This window comes from Lonchura striata, chromosome 5, assembly GCF_050655825.1.
Source record: "Lonchura striata isolate lonStrDom1 chromosome 5, ASM5065582v1, whole genome shotgun sequence".
Classification (NCBI taxonomy): Eukaryota; Metazoa; Chordata; class Aves; order Passeriformes; family Estrildidae; genus Lonchura; species Lonchura striata.
The window spans coordinates 55,078,050-55,095,027 of NC_140707.1; the positions used below are offsets into that span (position 1 = coordinate 55,078,050).

The 16,978-nt window shown below is 34.4% G+C and overlaps 1 long non-coding RNA gene across 1 annotated transcript in view; it reads right to left on the reverse strand.

The window, feature by feature from the left end:
* LOC110477271 (uncharacterized) overlaps positions 1-16,978 on the reverse strand; it is a 115,058-nt gene that overhangs the window by 75,083 nt on the left and 22,997 nt on the right. The window lies entirely within an intron of this gene.

Here is a 16,978-nt window from a genome sequence, read left to right on the forward strand (position 1 = left end):
ATTAGTAAGTGATCTCTAAAGAATGAACAAACTATTCAAAGTGAACATCTTGGAAGGGAGGAAAGAGATTATGTTGATTTCTTAGACAACTTTGGCCTTATTGACACTTAACACACTCCTTCTCAAATCCAGTGGATTCTATGGTGTTTGTTCTATTTGATTCTCTTGCATAGGTTGTCCAAAAGAGAGGAAAACAGCTTATAAAATCTATAACATCTGTAAATCTCAATTGCCTAAGTCTTCATCCCATTGCCCCAATCCAAACCCTAGCTCAAGCTCAAGAACATAGTGGGATGGTGATGGGTTTTCCTCCTATAGAAATAGTGTGATTAGGCCCAGTGAGGAAAAATGACATGAGTATGTGAAGTCAGTTTAATGACCTTTATTGCCACAGGAGACTTCAATCTGCTCTATAGCATTTCAAATTATTTTCTAATTTTGCAGGATCTGTTTATGCCATATTTTACACCCCAAAAGCGAGGTTTCTAACAGTTTTATGGTTGTTGGCATTAGAATTGTTAGGAACATTAATGCAAGCCCATTAAATCTTAAATCAAGGCATGTACATAAGTTAAAATGTGTAATAGTCCTTGCATTTGTTGAGAATCAGAATCAAAGTGCTAGCTAGTCCCACAGAGATTTTTTCATTTCTGAATGCAGTATAAGGTGTATGCAGGTATAAGATGAATACAGAATCACTCACATTGTAAAATATTTTGAATGTCTTCACATGGACAGACCCATAGTTGTCTTGTGTGCATGATTACTTTAACTCAGTAGGATACTAATAGAACTAATATTCCAAAATGCAGGAAAAAGAACAGAACATAAAAAATTTATTTATTAAATCAACTGTTTCTAAACTGAAAAACAGGAGGCTACTTTTTCTTTTTATTACTTTACACTTAGTATTCTCATTCATTGTTTCAGTTTCCATTGCTTTTAGATTTCTGGAGATTTTTTTTCCTTTCAGCCAAGAAATTTAATTGCACCACTGTAGCACTAACAAGCCACTAGATATCTGAAATTATTGAATGACTAGATGTGTTTATATAAAAGAAAGCAAAAAAAAATCTTGTTAATAATTACAGTGCTCTTAATATTTATTGATCTTTTAACTCTAACAAAATTCACAAGCACATCATCTCCATCCATCATTAAACATTTTATAAGATGGTGGTGTCTACACTATAATATCACACTCAAGCAGCTGCAGTGGACAGCATTCAGCAGTATACACAGAATGTACACATGCTACTCTAATTGATCTCCAATGGCAACATGGAAAGCAATCTTCAGGTTCTGATTTTGGTTACCAGAAATTTTGCCATTGTTTTAGGTATTGCTAACCATTTTTTTTATTTGCATACTGTACTTATGTCATATTTTTGCTCTTTTTCCCCAGTGTGTGTTTTGGGTACATTGGGACAGAGAACTATTTTTACTCTGTAGAGTTAGAACAGACATCTCCAATGTGGATTGAAGGAGCAGATGAACCATAGTGTAGGTGTCTGCCCTACAGTTAGCCATGCAAAGTGACAGCTTTTGCTAGCACTGGGTCACACAGGACACACAGGGTCCCCAGGTGTATTTTTGGGGACTAGTGCCTGGCTAGCAGCAGCACTGTTAAAAATGCAGTTTTGTTCTGCTGCAAAAGCCCCTGTACTATATAGGCATGGTTATCATGATGATCAGCTGGAAGTACATCTGAGAAGCTGGAGAGTAGCAGTGACACCAGGCTCACTTAATACCTTTGAGAAATGTTTACTGTGGCTAGCCTAGTAGGGGTTCAAACTAAGAAATCCAAGGAAAAGCAAGAGAAGCAAAGTAACACTGAAATACCCATTTAAAAGTACTATGAAATGCCTCTGGTATTTTCCAACCTGTCAAAAGCACACCATTCTACCTAAAAAATTTATAGCAAAAAATAATGTCCTTCTATCTCTTCTCAACAGTGTAGTTGATATGTTCAATTCTATTTGCAAATATTAAATACAAAAAACTGCAAGTGTATTCTTTATGATTCTCTAAAATTTAGTTTTAATTCCTTCTGCATAACCATTAGTTTTCTTCTAGATCTAAAATGACAGTAGTTTCCAGCCAGGGGTTATAACTTTTGTGAAATCTAGTTTTTGGAAAACTAAGAGAAAAATATTTAGTCACTAGAAGACATCTTCTCTTTAGAATTTATTATCCATTTTTCCTTTGCCTGGCTCAGCTTGTGATTGAGGTACATGATGGGAAAGTATAACCTAGGAGCAGAATTAGTTGTGGTGACTGTATCAATGCAATAGGCTCTTTTTCATTTCCTCAGTTTCCCCACTCCCACACACTTTCACTGTAAGCTCAGTTTTGCAAAGATCTTGATGGCAAAGAATGTCAGCTCAGACACAGCTGGTGGTATTGAGAGGAGGATGTTGAAACTTCTTCATTCTTCTGGTAAATTATTATAGCTAAGACAGTTCCTTATAATGTTGTCATTTGCAGCTGACTCCCTCTTCTCCTTTCAAGTCTAGTTGCTCTTACTCCTTTGCTGTCCTGTGACCAACAAAGGTTTGAAACACAGAAGATGCAGGTGGCTCAGTTATTACCCCTGTGGGCAAAGTATCAGGTATCTACAAAGGGCTCTGTCCCAGCCTCTGATATATAAGATATTCCAAGTCTTTCATCTGAAACATGCAATGAGAACACTTGATCCTTGGATGTTGCTTTGCTGTCTACATTAATATTGAAAGCCTGGTGTATTGTGCTTAGCTTGTGGATTGTTGTAGCTGAATCTCTATCTCTGTGTATAGCTTTCAGTAGATGAGAAAGGAATCACTGTGTTCCCATAGAAGAGAGAAGTCAAATATGCTGACAGCCTTGTACATCCATGGAGATAGATGTATGCAAGGAAAGTAAATTAAAGAAATACATTCTTAACTAAGGAAATATTATATTGAGACGAAATATATTTTTAAGCTTATTGTGCTACCCCAAGACTTTATTGGTTTGAAATTCTGCATGATACGGACTTGCACACATAGAGTTGCACATATATCCTGTACATGTAATTCTACTAAAGAATTACATTTTTCTTTCAACTGTAAAGGAGCTAGACAACTTCAACTACTTAATCTTGTTTTATGATAAATGTCACATAAAAAGAAAAGAGTGTGTGTATTCTCTTCTTCATTAATTAACTAAGACTGCTTTATATGTCCAGAGATTCAACGATATTGCAATATATTTACTGAATAGTGAAAAACGGATATCCCTGCAACTATATAAATCAATATTCTAAGTCAAGTTTCTAGCAGTTTAGCAAAAACTAATTCTAGATATCATGTTTTTTCTCAGTCATTATGATTGATCTTCATGTGAAAATAAAGCCATCACAGGTATTGCTTTCTTCTTTTTAAGGGGGAAAAAGTCCTTGATCATATTCTTGACAGCATCTTCCATATTTTCCATGGGGGAGTAGAAGCCCTTCTCTTCAAATAGACAAAAAAGTTTAAGCACCAGCATTCTGTTCTCATGCTGAGGTAAAGGATACAGAGGATCACTTCCATACTATATGAGAAAACAAATCTACTTCCCTGTATTCCTTTCAAGGAAGAAGCATAACACAGCCATCCCTAAACTATTTGAAGTCTTTCTTTTGTGGAGGAGACAAACATGCAAAGCACGCATCCAGTTCCCCCTGCCCATCTGCATTCTCCAGAGTGAACACTGCCATCTGATTTTCCCTTGCTCCTACCCTGACCATTTCTATGGCGTCCAAGAGATCCTGCTGCTCTGTCTGACCCTGTTCTAGACTGGACCTGACCTCTCTGGTCTCTCCTCTGGTCCTTGCTCAGGCACTCCAGTGATGATCAGTGCCTTGCCAGGGCATGATCCCTGGAGAACTTTTGCTGTTCTGTGCTGGTTTGCAGCAGCAGAGTGTCAATCACACACAGGCTGGAACAGCTTCTGGTATTTACATTCACCCAGCCTTGTGTATCAGAGCTTCAGGAGTGCCTTTAAAGTCTGGAGTCAAGTCATTCCATGATATGCAGCTGGTAGGTGGAGGAGCCATAATTAAAAAGTAGGTAGCATTATTTCAGACCAATTATTGCATGCTTTTACCATGTAACCTGAAATTTCTCCATCTATCTGATATCTCCTTATGGCTCTAGTACACAAGCTGTGGTGTCTGATGTCCCCTAGATATGTGACAGAGACATGTTTTTATTAACCAGTACATATAACATATATGAAATAGACTTAAAAGTGGGAAAAAAAACTCACTTGTAGTGTTTGTATGGATCTGGGGAAAAAAAAATATTTAATTTTGTGAAAGATTAATTTTACTTGAGCATTTTCTAGTTTTCCAGAGAACATGGATTCAAAAAACATGCATGATTTAATTAGTATTAATGCTGAAAATTCTGAACTGAAATCCATATATAAAAGTATTCCTAGAGATTATTAAAACTATATTTGGATTAAAAAATGAGATTTTTTAAAATTTGGGAAAAGAAAACATTTCCGACAAGGGTATTTTTTTCTTCACAGGCATTTTGGTGGGTTTTTTTCCTCTTCAGTCAATTCCCTATCATCTTATCAAAGTAATGTTCAAATCCACACATTTATTTGGATAAATATTATTTATTCATGTTATTGTATTTTGTTTGTCTTTTTATTAAACAGGACTTTGACTAATACATGAGCATATCTAGTTTGTTACTTACCCAAGTGTCTGGAAGTTCAGATTCAGTCTGAGCTTCAGAAGTTTAGACAGATTTTCAATATCAAGAAGTTAAATGAATGCAGTAGGTATCACTTGCAGAATTTGGAAATGTCCAGTAGAACTACTTTTCTATGATAATTAGGCACCTGTTTTTCTGATGTGAGTTTCAGAAGGCAAATAGATGTGTTGCTAAAAGCATCGACTTTGTGAACTGATTATTATTCATAAGTTTTGATTAAAGAAGTAGTCATAACAAATGCAAATGACTGCAACTTTTCCAAGACTTAGCATAGCTAGAGAGGCTTTGCATAGAACAAGCTTCTTAAGTTCTCAAAGGTAATTGATACCTCTAAGATGTTATAATCCTCCTGATGAAGATTTAATTTCATAATATTGATGATATTGAGTTCTGTGAGACATATTACACAATTTAAGTGAGTCACAAAGTAAATATGTCTTTATTGGTGATATATATGTAGATATTCTACTCTAGCCATATTGATAGTTCCTTTTCTGACTGTCAGTATTTAACTATTTACTATAACTTTCCACAAAATTCCTGCATTTTCTCTTCAACTTGCAGGTAGATAAAGAACAGAGCACATACATGAAGAATTTGTAATAAATTGCACAGCAGAAAATGCTGGAATTAAAAATAGACATGCTCAGCTATCAACATTTTCTAACAGTGCTTGAGTTCGTCAAAGTTACTATTTCTCACACTCTAACAGGCAGCAATAAAATTGCAAACTCTGGCTCTAGACAAATATTTATAATATTCTTACTTCCTAATGATTTCCCTGGGATTGCTTCTTTTATACAAAGAATAATCTATGGAACAAAAATTGACAAGAGACAAAGATGACATGCAACACTGATTTTTTTTTTTTAAGAAGACAATCTCTCTCAGAATAAAGGTTTTGTTCATCTTGTTAGCTTGACAATTTGCACAGGCTTTCAAGATATAAATGTTAATATAACTATGTTAATTCTTACATTACAAGTTTAATGCTAGTGACTTCTGTGGAAGTTTTCATCAAGCAAAGACAGCTTGAACCTTAGATACAAAAGGATTATCAAGCATTAATCTGGATCTCTCCCAGGAGGGAAATATACTCAGAGCAAATAACATTCTTCCCCAGTTACTTGTTAGATTTGTAGTTCAGATACCAGCTAAGATTGCTGCGTCTCATTTAATAGGGACTATGGAATATGACTAGAGAACAATGGCAATCTGATAGGCTTGGGGTCTGACCCTGCATTTTTTAATCAGATCTCTCTCAGAAAGAAGTGCTGTTCATCCTGTGGTAGGTCTGAGCACTTCTTAATAATAAATTAGAAATGAAGCTCAAATTGCATATATATATATGTACGTATCACATTTTACTTCTTAATAATCTGATCCTTAAGGTGTTGTTAAAGAACAAAGTTCCAGTTAAAATAATATATTTTGCCTTAAGATTACAGTATTAAACAGTTTTCTGGAGAGCCTCTTGGTACACAGGCCCTTCAAAACAAATGGACAGTCTCAGTAAAAGGCATTTTTGCATTCCACATTGCAGGGTTGGTATACCATAACAGTCATTCTCATGATGAGACTTGATGGCTAACCTGCCAGAAAATAGCTGACTTTTTTTGGCTTTCTTCCTCCATTTTTCACCCGCCCCCCTCTGCTCTTTATAATATATTTAAATAGAGAAAAAAAATCACACATTTTTGACAAGTAGGAACTGGGGTCAGAACCAACCCCCATCTCCTTCCCAGCTTTCATCTGCCTGAAGCAACATGGCTTGTTTCATCTCTTACCTAGGAAACAAGCCAAATGGAACATGCCCTTTGTAAGAGCTGCCTCTCATATGAAGAGCCTGTCTTTTCTGAAGGACAGGATGCTCCTCCCCTTCTCCTTAACTCAAAATTACTTTCTATAAGGCTCTCAAATAAAATAAAAAATGTAATACTCCACTAAATATAAATATTTCAGTCAAAGTACATAAAATTTGGACTCTTGAGGACTAAAAGATGGGGAAACAATAATCTTTCTTTCCTCTGGAACAGAAAGAGGCCATAAGTGCAGTGCTAGTATGAAATGGGCAACTTCATGAAAAGTTTGCCTGTGCTATGAACAGAAGCACATAAAGCCTCAAAACCACTAAGTGCTTCATAAGGAAGTCAAAATGGCAAGTGCAATTTTGGTTTAAAAGTCAAAGAGGTGTGGGTGGGGTTTGGTTTAGGTTCTGGGGTTTTTTTCAGGTTGAAATTGTTTCGCTGTCTTCACAAAAGTGCAAAAGATAACATAATTCATACCTTGTGTACACATTTCAGCCAGACCTGCATTTCAGATGTGTAGCGAAATTAAAGATCTCATTATTTTATGAAAGATCTCAGCATTGCTCACAAATGGTAGATGATAGGTTAAAAAGGGTGGAATGGACTATTTTGACAATGACTTTGGCACCTCTGGACAAAAAAGTGCTCTCTAAACAAAAACATGTGAACAATATTCTTGTAACAGCAGTGTAGAGCTTCCTGTCTGATAATTTCTTAGATGTTTAAATTAGTCCTGAGGAATTTGACTGCTGTAAGCACACTTTAGCATACATGTGCAAAATACTACGGGAAAATAGTATATTTTGCATATATTTCAAATATTCCCCTGTTTTTGTTGGGATTTGGAGGGGTTTTGTTGTTTTGTTCCATTTCATTTTGTTTCTGGAGATATGTTTCTATTGTATTCCATATGCTATATTTTGTGACACAGATAATAGATAAATTTCCAGGTAGGAGGGATTTACAGCAGCCACACAGAGTGACACAGGGATGTCTCATGTATAGTGTGGCCCATGAGTTTTAGGAGGGAAACTGTTGTTGAGTTAATGGTCTAACACTGTAGTCAAATAGGTTCATACAAACCCAAAGTTTTCAGATGCTTCCAATTCTAGTAACTGGTCTAACAAAAGACAACTGATGAAGCAGAGTTGCAAGCAAAAAACTGTGTTTACTTAACATAATCAACAAAATAAAATACATGACAAAAGTAGCAGCAAACACTTCTTAAAGTGTGATCTCTTAAGTATTGTACTAACAAGGCTCTTTCACAGGGAACTCCCACTATACAGGTTGGCAAAGGGATGACATAAAAAAACTGAAATATGACATCTTACACAACTTCCATACCTCTGTAGGCTATTAGGCTAAAGGTCTAGATATTGAAATAACTCTTTCAACTGTTAGCCTATGTCAAAGGATTTACAGTCTACCCTACTTACCACTTTGATTTCTGGAAAACTAGTATTAGTAGGATGAAATTGAGAAGAAAGCAAAAGAAGCATGTCCTAATTGCTTCAACTAGAATATAGAATAGTTTTTGGAGAAAAGTTGCCTAATCTCCCTCCACTAAGACTCTTAGAAGCAGACTACAAAAAAAGCAAACAAACTTCAAATATTCTGCTTGTAAAAAATCTTGTCCAAGCTGGAAGATGTATATAGTTTCTTTAATTCCAGTACTGCTTAGTGAACAATGAAAAATAAAGTGGTTTGAATAATACTTTTGGAGAGATGAAAATCATGTAATTCATTAAAATTTGTCATCTTCATTGCAGCTCAAATTAACAAAGGCATCATTATTTAGGAATGCATTTACATTTGTATTTAAATGTATACTTTTGCTGAGACAGAGGAATTACAAACTCTGTGGTTTTGCTTAGCTTCCTGCATTTAGATGTAATTCTAACATAGTACTACCCAAAGGCCACTGTGAATTACATTTCAAAAGCAGGCAAAATTCTGTCTTACAATTCCTGTAAGTAGCACTGAAAAGTAATTGAATCATCAATGTTGATGGAGTGATCAATCAAATTCATTCCTATAGCAGATGCTCATGAACCCGTTACCTAAATCATGGTAAAGTATGGAATGAGAGTCAGGTGATAAACTGGTTTTGAGCTGGCCCTTTCTAGTGCCATCAGAATTTACATCTAGAACACTTTAGTTTAGTGGAGGGTTTTTGCTAAGTTAAGTGGTGATCTTTGGACATTTTCCCTAGGCTATCTGTATGAGAAAAGTCAATACCAGAAATAATACGAGGAGTGAAAATCAGACTTTCCCATTACTTCATACTCCATTGATTCAGTTAAATAATATTACCTATATGTTATCTGTTCCTTAAAAAAAATATTTCAAAGACTTCAATAAACACTGAAGTTTTCAATCAGTATTAAAACACACAGACACCTATTTAGAACACACGTGTCCTATAATGTGTACAAAGATGATCCAAATATCTGTTATCACAGAAATACAATAAAGTGCCTCAAAAACTTCAAAAACATAATTTATTCAACACTAATAGTAGAAAAGGTCTCCTTCAATAATGTCTTTACATCTTTCTACGTGATTTAATATAACTGAAGGTACCTAACACCTGAAAAGCATTATTTAAAATTATCCCCAATCTACTTTACAGCTTAAGGTGAAATCAGGGAAATAAATACAGCTCTTCCACAAGTGTAAGATATGGGAAACAGGTTTATATTGTCTTTACTTTCCTTACTCTTTTAATTTATCCTATTACAAACAGAACTGTCAACTTGTTTCTTGAGTTTTCATATTTTCCCAAATTTGTTTTTTGCCATTTTCCACATGTATCTGGATAAATTAATCAGTCACATTGATGCTTTGCAAAAAACTCTTATTGAGAATCAAAAGTTCCTTCATCTTCAAAGAGAGTGGGGGTAAGGGTGGGCTCAACACTAACCTTCACAAGGAAGAAACAGCAGGAATTCTTATATTAAAAAAAAAAAAAAAGAGGATGAAGAGGAAGAAAATGGGGGATGAAATTATTCTCCCTTATTTATTTTGAAGTTACATACAAAAGTCTTGATTTTTGATGCCTGTTTGTCCTGTGTTCTGTTCCCATTCAAAACCATTTTCTGAATTTCTTACTAACAAGTTTTGAAGAAAATGTTTTCTCCTTATCCCCTCTGAAAATGTGTTTTGGAACTTATTGTGTTTTTGAAACATGTTTTGGATTAATGATTTAATAAACAGTGCATTCATGAGATTGCAAAGGTACTCCCTGAGCTTCACTAAAATGAAAAAGAACACACTGGAATGAAAAATACATGGAAACTTCTGTAAAGAGAGTAGAAAGCATGATTTCCTGCAGTCATGTCAAAATCTGATTTAACATATGTATAATTAATATGGTATGAAAAAAACCCTTAGTCTTCAGAAAACATTGGACTGAGCCAGTTTTGTGGGCAGAAGATGCATCTAGAGGTAATCCAAATGAGAGAAATTACTTATCTAATTATTTTAATTCAAGCCTTTGCATGGAAATTCTAAGTGTAAATAAAGAAGCAGAAATACATTTTCTAAAATGTCTAGTCCATATATAATGTGCAAGTAGAAGAGAGTGGCTCTCATAGTGGACCTATGATATATAGTAACCTTCACAGGCTATACTTGAAAATAAAGGCTTATATAAACTCTTAGGAAATCACTATCTTAGCTAAGGATTGCAAGCTGAAGACAAGAGAATTCTGGTTAGAAATGAAGTACACACTTCTTGGAGAGAAAGTGAAAAAGCACTGGAAGAAATTTGGAGGTAAGCAACTAAAGGAAGCTATGTGATTTTTCAGTTTCAGGCCCAAATTTTTTCCATCCTGGTTCAAGACTTTTAATAATGGAATCACCATAAAAAGCCTTCATTCTTCCAGTAGCCAAGTGAGAGGAGAAGGCAACTTGCAAGGGTGATTCTGGATCTCGGTGTCTTTAGGGATGTCACTTACACAAGATACCAAGTTCAGTTCAGGGGAAACTTGGTGAATTTAAGTTTTCATATGGAATATCAGAACAGACAGTTCAGTTGTCTCAGATGGTCTTAAATTTTTCTGTTCTACCTTTTCCATATTACACTGTACCATTTCATTTCTGTTTTGAAAGAGCTGCTTCTAGGGCTGATAGAGCAGCTCTATCCTCCATTCCAGTCAGGTCTCTGTTTCTACTGCAGCAATGAGCAGATATGCCAAAGGCAGCCTGCCATGGCACTTATTTTAAGTAGTCCATTCACTAAAACAAATATAGAATAACAATTCAGAGACCACAGAAGAGTCATGAGCTAGTGATGATTTACCAGAATAAAGTTCAGTATATACAAACTGTTGACCTAGAAATGATTGTATAAGCCATTACTAATTTTCTGAGTCACCTAGCCAGATCTCCATTGGGTCTTAGATAATATCTTGTAGCTGAACTCAGAACTGCTAACACAAAGCTATAGCAACTTCTCACCTAACAATTACTCATCCTCACTCTGTTGGGTGTAAATTTGATATGAAACATTCCTTGGTAGTTTCTGCCCCCATGCAGCCTACAGAACTTCTGTTCTGAGTGAACACTTAACGTCTTCAACATTTCTGTAGCCTTGAGGGAATAAACTTATTCAGATGAGAAGAACAAAAAGGCTGGTTCGTGCCCCAGTTCTTACTTCCCTTGAATTCTAAGCAGTCATCCATACAAATGTTGATTGTGATATGGATGTAAAGCGAACCATCGTTTTAGTGTGCTGCTTCTCACAGTGTAAATGACTACATAATGTGAGTACTGAAAGGGGCCCCACTAGCTACAAAGAGCAATCTGATATTGAGGTACAAAGTTCATATTTTGCTTCAGATAAGTGAATTATTTTCAGATATATTGAACATTTGACTAGTCAGTGAGAGGTTATTTATGAAATTAAATTGAAGCTTTTGTTTTGAATAGAGTAGCCCTAGAGATCTAAAAAATCTGAGTCTCAACTCCCTGTTTACTACAGTTGTCTTTCCTATCAAAAATATATCAATTTTTTCTTCTCTATGAGACTTTGAGCATCAGATTTTCTTTGCCTTTCTGGCCTTAAGCACATGTTCAGCTGATTGGTTACAAGAAATTCTTTTACAGCCTCTGGCTAGCTGCCACCTTCCAGCTTGCTTTTCCACATTCTTGAAATGATCAGTCTGTTCCCCCTGTTCTGGGAGGGATGAGACCTCGTGGTTCAATCACCTTTTAACTGAGTTTCCAGGAGCACAGAGTTTCCTTTTACCTGCCTAATGTTGCACATACACATGACTAATACCTTACTTAAATATACTCTGTTATTTTTTCGCTAACTAAAAAGCAATACTATTAATGGAATTGCAGTTTCTTTTGTTTCTGCTACACTAAGCAATACTCCTTATATGTATGTGTATGTGTATATGTCCTGTAATAATTTTTTTCTTCATATATTAGCATTAGTTCAAGACAAAATAGGTTTGACTGAGTTTATGTTCTGCATTCTTAATGACAAAATGACAGCAAGCTGAATGTAGATCCTGTCTCAGTCCATGCCAGTATGCAAGAGTCTGGAATTTTCATTTTCAGTCTTCCTGTTGTAAATTAGCAAATCAATGATTTCTGATCTATTCCATTAGCTTTGGCAAAAAGCTTTCCATACAGAAGGTGGGCAATAAGAAATTATTATTATTAATATATTCTTATTACACTAATAATAATACAATTCCTATATTAATTATCCAGGAGGAGATTAAGTTTCAAAGTCACTGTTTTGCCATACTTGTCTGTTTTTTTCTAACAAATACTTTTGATTTATCTCTAGGTATTCAAGGAAGCTATTACACACATACCTTGTAAGCTATAGAAAGTTTTACTGCAGTACAAGTATTTTCCATTCTGCATAGACTTGAGCAATTTCTTCCATAAAAGATTATGAATTCTGAAAACATAATCTGATTCTTTTGTTCCTGTAAGAAGGATCCTACATCCTGCAACTCTATAATGCTTTTCAGTATATAAGTCATCAGATCAAGATTGTGTCACAGACCTATGCTTTTATTATAACCCTTACATTATTTATCACTACATATGTTTTGGCATTCTCTTCACCAAATAGGATTACATTTTATTTTCTAATTCAGTGAGAAAAGCATTTAATAGGTTAACATACTCTCAATCCCAGAAAGATGTACCATCACATCAATTAACATAGCTTTATTATCCCTATGTATATTTACATACAAAATATATTATTAGCTATTTTATCATGTGACAAAGCTGGCATTGTGCTCTTCCAGTTCATCAGTCAAAATGTACCATGAAAATAGTTAAGTAACTTACAACACTACTTTTAAAAATGTGCAGTAGACTTAAAGCCACAGTTACATGCAGAGTGTATTACTCAAGATATAATCTAAAGCCATAAAATGACAAGAGGGAGCTTACAGTTGAGAATATAGATGAAAGACAACTATATATACAATTTATATTCATATAAACTCACTTACATGGTTATATACATACTTCACTATATATAATGATGTCTAAATTCATCTTAGATAAATACATTGGTTATGATACTGAAATAGCTTTCTGGATGAGTTTATAATGAAGTCAGTCACAGGATTATATGAATGAATGAAAGAAGGATCACCAATCACCAGCCTAGGGTAATAAAACATTCTCTGTCAAAAAAACTGTCACTTAGGCATATATTTCCAATAGTCACTACTAGGCTTTCTCAAGACTGTCTATAATAAAACTGAAAGTTAGAATTGAAATCACAAAAGATAAGAAACTTAGGAAAAATAGTGAAAACAGTGAAATAGAGACTGACTGCAAACCATTTCCAAGTCTGGCTCAAAAAAAAAAAAAATTCCACATCAAACAATACTTTCAATAAGGAAATATAAAACACTAAGATCTCATCTGAAACACAAGATTGCAATCACCAATTTTCAGAAAGACTAACTAAATGTCCAAGATGATTGAAAGAATGAAAAAATACAGAAAAACAAAAGAATTTGATAAATACAAAAATAAAAGAATTTTCAGGAAACTATTTTATATATATACAAGTAGAGCAAACAAGTTAAATGTTATGCAGGTTTAAGAGTTATTAAAATAAAAATTTTAGCTGGTATAGAAAACAGTGATTTATGAACAGAACTAATTTTTTATGTGACTAAAAGATCACAGAATATTCAGAGTTGAAAGAGACCCACAAGGACCTTTGAGTTCAACTCTTAAGTGAATGCCCTGTACAGGGATAAAACCCAGGACCTGGATATTATTAACACCATACTGTAACCACCTGAGCTGATCTCAGGGACAAAAAGCCCTGCATCATGATCTCCCTGTCCAAGTAGTCTTCAATAATAATGCCTCTTTAGTTGACTACAAAAAAAAAAAAAAAAAAAAAAAAGAGAGGATTTAATTTGGAATTTCAATTGTTTAAAAAATAAATATTAAAACACAAATTATCTACAGAGATATGAGATTGGGTTTAATGAGCCAGGAGTTTCTAAGATGCAGGGTCTAAAAACCTCACCAGTTGTTGGCCTTGTCCACTCACTGGGAATGTATTTAATTGAAAGGCAGCAATTAATATCCTGCACAGTAGTTACATAACTACCACTGCATGATATGACAGCCAGTTTCAAAGGACATAGACTGAATTTCATCCAGCAATTTTCAAGCAGAACATCCCATATCCTGTTAAGAACCCCATGGGCTTTTTTGTGGCCCAGTGTCAGCTTTTGTTCCCATTCTAGTTACAGTCCTAAAACTTACCAAGAGCTGCAAATTGCCATGTTAGTGGAGCAATTATCAACTCACTGTTGTGTTTTCCTTGTTAATTTATGTTTGAATTCTTTTTAACCTCAGATCTTTAGGTATCTTTAAAATAATTGTGGCTTAACATTTGCTATGTCCATTGCAGTTACAGTTTTCTAATATTAGTTAAACTAGAACTGTTTCAGAATTCCAGAGCTACAGGGATTTACTTGTGCTTCCCACCACTTTAAGTTCTTTAATTCAATCAAGCATATGCTAACTAAAGCTTAGGACTGTGAATAACAGGCAAAAATATTTTATTCTGTTTTTGATTCTATCTCACTTTTTGAGAGCCAAGACCTGTTTGGTTTTTTTGATTGCTCATACAGAATACAAAATAAAATGAAGTCCAGGAAAGCCCAGCTAAAAAGAAAATGTTAGTTTTATTTCCTCCTCAAGAAAAAGTCTACCATTGCCTGGGTGATAGACCTTTTTTCCATAAGTCTGAACAACTTTGAACAATATTGAGCATGCTGACCAAGATCATGACAAGGTGAAAATCAAACCTGTTTTAAAGAGGGTTCAGGAGACTCAGCCTTTTATGGAGCCTCATCTCTGATACTTTTGTGCTCCTTACTCAATCTGTTAAATGAATTTTAATCCAATGACTCAGACTTGTAGGATAATACCAACGTTTCATACATTTTGAATTTCATAACTAAAGTTTAAATATTGACTTAAAATAAGATCACTTAGAAATATATGTAAATTTCTATAATGCTTGTCAGAAATACATTAGGCCATATACATCTATGGAACTATTCAGGCTTGGGAATCCATAAAACCCATAATCTTTCTGTGACATCCTTCAGATATATTTTAGGACACAAAAATCTTTTTTGGGCCTGAGTATCTCTGTATATGACACACATGATCACAGAAAAGGGTTATCAATTGTATAAAACCAAAATTCAAATATTTTAGTAGAGAATAATACTTTTTGAATCATTAGTCTTATAGAAAGCTGGAATAAAAATGTTCATGCTAATTTCATCAGGAAATATAATTTTCACCTAGACTACATTGGTGTCAAATCTCACAGAATTTGTTGAGACAAAGGACAAAAGTCAAATATGATGCCAAATTTTAACTAAGATAGGAGCTCCAGATACAAAAAAAAAATTCCACCCTCTTTTTAGACTATTTCAGTCTATATTTTTAAGGATCATGATGGTGTAAACTTTTCAACTTTGACATATCAGTGAAAAGAACACTTTTTAAAAAATTTCTCTTCAAGATGTATTTTGCCTCTAAATCCTACTGCACAGGGGAGTTTATAACACTAATGAAAATGTAAATGTAATAATAGTCTAGAGCTGTGATTACTACATGTAGGATTTTGTGACTAAGCAACACCTACTAGCTAGTCAGTCTGGGTTTTTAATGTCTTTGAAGGACACAGACAGCTACCTGAATCACAAACCTTTTTACATGTCGCCCAAATACTTTTAGCGCCAGAAAATTTCTGTAATATAATTTGTGCTTTTCAACTACTTAATAGTAATGAAAAGGGTTTTTCTAACTTCCTTCTCATGTCAAAAGTCCAGTGAACAAAAAAGCGGATCGTAACCAGTACATGGTACCTGGTTAGGATTGGAAGCAACGGCACAATATTTAAAGAAATAAAGCTTGATGGTTTTTTAAAATTTATTAAAAAGACCTCTAAGAGACACAAAAAGGGCTCATTAAGTGGAAAATTACCAAACAAAATTTTGCTACTTTTTTTGCAAGGTTGCAGATTTTGGAAGACTTACTAAGCATTATTTTTATTACAGCAACATTCATAAGCACAGTCCTAATCTTTTCCAGCTCTGTACATGACTCAATTTCTTATGGTATGATTCTTCTGCTTTCCACACAGCTGTCTAGACAAGTAAATGCTGTAGATACATGTCTGAAATCATCATACTGCTACTAAAATATGTAAAGAAATCCTGGACAATGTAAGTAGAACAGTCAAGGGAACTTAGACTGAACATTTTTCCCCAATAATGGAATTAGTAAGACTGATTTTAAACTACAGTAATATCTACTATTTATACAAGACTTTGAGAAACAAGAGAAGAGGCTAAAAAAATGCAATGAGAGTATGCATGGAGAGGTTCATCTCTTATGAAAAAGAATGCATCTTATTATATGTGTTTAAGGACTTTGAGATAAAAATACTAAATTACTAATCACTGACTAGCAAAAGAAAATTACCAACTGAAACCTGAAGATACACATTGTAAGTAGTAATAAGGTATAGGGTTTTCTTTGGGGTTTTTTTTGTTTGTTTGTTTGTTTTTTTGGAGAGGGCACTGCAGTGAGCTACCTTTATTTTTTTGTAGATATGTGTTAATTAAATACATGTTAGTATGATCACTGTTGATTATAGTTTCATGACTAAAAGGCAGCTATTAACTTTAAGTATCTATTAATTTATTATACTACTTCACTGCAGGACTGAGATTCTTATAACAATTGAAAAAAAAAAATCAACAAGAGCAGCAGATAAAAAATTAGTCCTTCAAAGGGACTGAAAGAAAAGATTCTGTTGTATTTAGAAGATTTTTGGGAAGGATGATCTGAAAAGGATGACAGTGTTATGGTGTAATGAATGTAGTCTCCACTGAAGGG